The following is a 6,164-nucleotide window of genomic DNA, read 5'->3' on the forward strand; positions in this document are numbered from 1 at the left end:
CTTAACCATTCCACAGCTCCTGCGCCCACGTAGGAATACCATCTAGAGCCCAACTACAGCCTGCCGTTAAAGGAAATGCATTAAATCAAACGTTAAGCCCTCGCACATACAAGCCGGAACAGCAAAAACACGGCACGCTCGCGCACCCAGGGCGCAGCCCGACGGAGGTCCACGCGCACCTTGCCAGTTTGATGCGGAGCCACCCAGCATCCCTGCGAGCACAGCTGCAGGCGCAACAGCAGTTTCACCTACACCCATCTCGGCACGCAGCGCTTCTGTAGCTTTAAGCTGAAAGCCCTACCTTGACGCTTGGCCACACTAGAAGCGAGCCGTAGCTAGGACTCCACAGAAACACAGCAACACAAATTGCACACCCACAGCGGCGACAGCCTTGCAACTACTTAGACCAGGAACAACAGAGGAAAGTAAAACGGCTTCATCACCCGCACAGGAAAAGCGGCAGACGGAGGCAAAGGGTCAGCATTCATAGCCCTTACAGAACACAGGCGTTCTCTCTCCTTCCATTCCTAAACCCATCCCTTAGGTCTAAATATCGCAGCCCTGCTGTGGCAATAGCGAGAGCGGGGAACGAGAGCCCTGCCGCCGGCCGTTTGTGCGGCAGGACACAAAAACAGAGGGACATGTTTTGCCACACACAACCCTGAATCTCCTGAAAAGTTATGTTTACCAAAAATAGGCATTTGGAACATATTGCCAAAAACAAAACATTCGGCAATAAAACTTTTATGTGTTTGACACCCGCACATTTTTTGGGAACTTGCTATTTGCTTCCTGGTTTTGCTGGTCTTCCCTCAGAAGTTCTACCTGCAGCCAAGTTATTCCCACCCGCCCGACCGGTTCAAGCATTCACCTTCCTGGTATTACCAGCACATTGAGACACAGGCGAGGAACTTAACTGCTCTTCTAAAACTATCCAAATGACAATTACAGCCCTGAAAGAGGAGTGGAAGAGAAGAACAGGAGAGATCAGGCAGCAAAAATGCTCTGCAGGCTGCTGCCAGCCAACACTGCACTCTTTTGTTAAAGCCACCCCGCCCCCCCAAATGCAAACAAAAAAACCCCCCATGACTTCATGAAGTGCGTGGGTTTTTTTTCTTTTCAGTAGTCCTTTTGGAGCTCATCCCTGTCTCAGCATCTTGTCTTGTCAGAGCATGAAGTGCAGATGATCTGTATCCCGATGACATTTGCATGGGATGAATACATTTTCAGACATAGACCCGATCCGTGAGACTCCTGTCACCTTTGTGGTTTTAATAATCGTAACTCAATTTTATCGACTGACACACTTGTGAGAAAACTAATTAACTTGAAACGTAGCCTCTCCTCGGGGAAAAAATGTGTTAGACACCAAATGAAACCGATTCAGAGCTCCAAACCACGATGGAGCCGATAGAGCTGTTGTGACTTAGTTTGTATGTTTAATTAATTGGTTAATAACTCTTCTAAGCAGCGCAGAATGAAGAGCTGGACCCAAAGAGGGTGCGCTGCACTGGATCCAAAAAGCACCCTTCCTCCAGAGACCCGCCTCAGGTGGCGAGTTCGCTCTGGTGCATGCCGGCCTCCCGAACTTCGGGGTCCGATGTGACCGGACCCCCACCTCCGGGGAGGGTCCTCGTACCCTGCCCAACCCTTGCTTTCCCCTGCAGCCCCCGATGCCCCCACGCCACCCCCACAAGCAGCCAAACCGGCTTCTGCTTTTGGCCCCCAAACCAGCTCACTTTGGGACCGGTTCTGAGCCAAAAAGCCCAGCTGCTGAGCCTGTTCTCAAGTCCCAAAAGCGCAGCACTTGACCTCTGCTCCTCAGCCCAAAACCACACCACTTAGTCCCCTCGCTCAGGCCCTCAAAACGCACGACTCGATCTGTTTCAGGGCCCCGGCGTCAGCCACAGGAGCCTGCTCTCAAGGCCCAGGAACAGAAGAGCTGTGCTCTCCACGCTCAGGGACCAAACCAGCTGAACCTGGCTGCGTCCCGGCCCCCTCCGCAGTCCCCACGGGCAACGCTCAGGGCCGCGGAGAGCGCAGCCACCCCGCAGCCCTGCACCCCCACGGCCCACGCGGGCACTGTCGGGGAGGCCTTGGGAACTGAACTGCGCGGGCCCGGCCCCGCACCCCGGCGGGGCAGCCCAGCACCGGCCCGGCAGCGCTTTCTTCCTGCTCTCGCAGGCCTCGTTTCCCCGGCAGCGCCGGGCCCGCACCCCAACCCCACAGGGGGCCGGGCCCGGCCCGCCTCCAGCAAACCGCGGCGGCAGCAGCCGGGGTCCCTGCCTGCCTCGCGGGCAAGGGGGGACCCGCCCGGCACCGCAGGAGCCCCCGCCGGGGTCGCCGCCGCCGCCGCCCGACCCCGACGAGGAGCAGTCGAGAGCCGGGTGGGGCTGCCCCTACTCCCCGGGGACGGGCACGGGCTCGGCCCCAAAACCCAACCACCGACCCACGACAGCGCTCGGCCCGGGGCCGCTGCTGCCCGCACCCCGCCGCCCCCCCGGGGGCTCCGCGGACCGGGAGACCCCACAGCCCAAACCCGCCGACCCACAGCGCGCCCGGCCATGCGGCTCCTCACCTGCTCTGGCGCGGCTCCGGCTGCCCCACGGCCCGGCACGGAGCCGAACCCGGCCACCGGACCATCCGCCAACCCCCCCAACCCCCGGACGCTCCGGGACGGTTCTCGTCCCTTTTCGCTCTGACGCCTCGAGCCGAGCCGGCCCCGCTCCTCCGAGCTACCGGCGGTGCCCGCTCTGCTGCTCGGGGCCGGGCCCTGTTCTCGCCCGGACGCGAGAAGCCGCTCCGGGGTCTTCTCGGTGCGTCCAGCCCCGTGCCGTGCCGGAGCGGGGAGAGCCGGGTACGAGCGCGGAGCCCTGGGGCAGGGGTTGCCCCAGTGCCGCCGACGGTGTGTGGGGGGGTGTCGTCGTCCCCCGCCCCACGCGGGGGGCGCACACACGGTACACCCGCGGGCAGGGGCATCCCCGGGGAGCCGTGCGGCCGGGCTGCGCCGTAGGAGGGGAAGGTGATGTTGGTTTCCCATTTTCCCCGCAAACTGATCCTCCCCCCCGGCCCCCCTTTCCCGCGCGTTACAGCCCGCGAAAAAGCTTTTAACAACCCGATCGACAACACTCCCTTTATCCCTCTTCCAGCAGCAGCAGCAGCAGCAGCGAGAGATTAAGGCAACTGCAGCAGAGGGGAGGAAGGCAAGGAGAGCCTTTTCAAGCAAGGGCAGGACAAAATGCACGGCGTGGACAGGCACAGGAGAGGCTGCATTATCTGGAAAGCACAACGCCTGCCCAAGGGCAGAAAATAAGGAACGAATTGTTTCCAAGGAGCTGCAGCAGACGAATCACCTATTTCTTTATTGCACTCCTGCCCTTTGTTATCCAAAGCGATAGGCTTCACCACCGGGCAGAAAATAGCTGCCTAGATTTACACGGACAACCAGAAACAATCAAGCCACCCAGCAAGAAGTTCGCAGCAGAGGTATAACCCATCAGCAGCTAAAACATTTGTTACGCAGGCACAACTAGGCACTAAACAAAGGCTTTCCAACTCTGGAGGTCTAGAACAGGTAGACATTAGCACAGAAGCACAAGGGGCTCCGTCACACTGCACAAATCTCCCCGTGCCTACACACGCACACGTTCAGAAGTTAGTTATCAGAAAACGCCCGACTCAGCCATTTGCCACAGTCACGAGACTCACGAGGTGGGCTCAGAGTTTTAAGGCAAGAAATACCTCCCCCACCCCCCACCAGAGATCTTTCAGGCTCCAGACCTGCCATCTCCCCGCACCAAACGTAACCGGCCAAAGGATTTCAGGTGACCCAAAACACAGTACACAAAAAATAACCGGGGAGAGCCCTACATTGTGGAAAAGCGAACGATGCCCGACCGGGGCTTCTCTGCGGGGCCCGGCCCCCGCCCCGCCCCCGGCCCGACCCGCACGGAGATACCCCCCGGCCCGCGCCAGGCCTCACCTCACACGGAGACCCACCCGTTGCCCGAACTCACCCACCAGCGCTCTCCGGCCCCCGGACACGGCCGCGCTGCTCTCTCAGGCGGCTGCCGCAGGCGAGGCTCGGGCACCGCCAGGCCTCCAGGCGTCCCGAGGGGCTGCCGGCCACCGCAGGGGATGGCTGCCAGCGGCCGGACCGCCGCGGCGCTCCCCGCCCAGCTCCGAGCAGGCTCCGCCGGCCGCGGGCTTCCCACGCCGGGCCGCAGAGGGGCCCCGGCACCGCACAGGGACGCCTCGCGACCCGGCCGCCACACGCACCGGCCCTTCGGCCTCCACACGCACCGCCCCCGCTCCAACGCGCCGCGCACGCGCCACCGGAAGCCCGAGCCCCGCGGGGCGGCCCTTAAAGGGCGGCCGGAAGGAACGGCCCCCACCGGCCCCGCCCCCGCGCCGGACCGCCCCCGCGCCCAGCCGGTGAGCGCCAGCGCCCCCTGCTGGCCGGGCCGCGCTCAGCTCGCGAGGGCGCCGAGGGCCGGGCGGGGCGGGGCGGGACGCGCCGGCTCGGGGCCAGCGCCTTCTCGGGGCGAGCGGGAAACCCCTGCGGGCCCCGGTCACGGCCGGGCACAGCCGCGCGCCCTCCGACAGCTGCTGAACGGGGCTGCCGCTCGTGACACATACCGAGCCGTCTGCGACGGGAGCGGGCAGAGGAGGAAGGGGCCGGCGGCCGCGGGGCCTGGCCGCAGGCGGGGGGGGGGGGGGGCTGGGGCCCGGGGGGCCGCCCCCCTACTCACAGTTCCCTCACAGTTCCCTCACAGTTCCCTCCCAGTTCCTTCCCAGTACATAACAGTTACCTCCCAGTACATCCCAGTACATCCCAGTAGATCCTGGTACATCCCAAATCCATGCCAGTTCCACCCGGTACAACCCAGTACAAGCCTGTACATCCTAGTTCCTCCACAGTACATCCCAGGGCATCCCCGCACATTGTAGTGCCTCCCAGTCCATCCCAGTTCCCTCCCAGTACTGGGAGGGACCTGGGATGTACTGGGAGGGAACTGGGATGTACTGGGATGTAATGGGACGGAACTGGGATGTATTGGGAGGCACTGGGAAAGAAGTGGTAGCGAACCGGGAGGGAATTGGGATGTACGGGGATGAACTGGTAGGAAACTGGGATGTACTGGCATGGAACGGGGATGTATTGGGATGTACAGGAACGGAACTGGAATGTACTGCGATGTACTGGGATGTACTGGGAGCAAATTGGAATTTACTGGGATGTACTGGGAGGAAACTGGGATATACTGGGAGGAAACTGGAATATACTGGGAGGCACTGGGAGGGAAGTGGGTGTCAACTGGGACATTCCAGTTTCCTCCCAGTACATCCCAGTTCCCTACCAGTGCAGCCCAGTACATCCCATTTCCCTCCCAGTCCGTCCCAATCCCCTCCCAGTACATCCCAGTTCCCTGCCAGTATGTCCCAGTACATCCCAGTTCCCTCCCAGTACATACCAGTTCCCTCCCACTACATCCCAGTACATCCTGGTACATCCCACTTCCCACCCAGTACATCCTACTACATACCAGTTCCCTCCCAGTTCACTCCCAGTACATCCCAGTACTTCACAGTTCCCTCCCAGTACATCCCAGTACGTCCCAGTTCCCCTCAGTACATAACACTTCCCTCCCAGTACATCCCAGTGTCCTCACAGTACGTCCCAGTTCCCTCACAGTACATCCCAGTTCCCTACCAGTACATCCCAGTTCCCTCCCGGTACATCCCAGTTCCCACCCAGTACATCCTACTACATACCAGTTCCCTCCCAGTTCACTCCCAGTACATCCCAGTACTTCACAGTTCCCTCCCAGTACATCCCAGTACGTCCTAGTTCCCCTCAGTACATAACACTTCCCTCCCAGTACATACCAGTACATCCCAGTGTCCTCACGGTACGTCCCAGTTCCCTCCCAGTACATCCCAGTTCCCTCCCAGTTCACTCCCAGTACATAACAGTTACCTCCCAGTACATCCTAGTAGATCCTAGGACATTTCAAATCCCTGCCAGTTCCACCCGGTACAACCCAGTACAAGCCTGTACATCCTAGTTCCTCCACGGTACATCCCAGGGCATCCCCGCACATTGTAGTGCCTCCCAGTACATCCCAGTTCCCTCCCAGTACATACCAGTTCCCTCCCGGTAC

Source organism: Phalacrocorax aristotelis, unplaced genomic scaffold (genome assembly GCF_949628215.1).
Source record: "Phalacrocorax aristotelis unplaced genomic scaffold, bGulAri2.1 scaffold_137, whole genome shotgun sequence".
NCBI classification, from domain to species: Eukaryota; Metazoa; Chordata; class Aves; order Suliformes; family Phalacrocoracidae; genus Phalacrocorax; species Phalacrocorax aristotelis.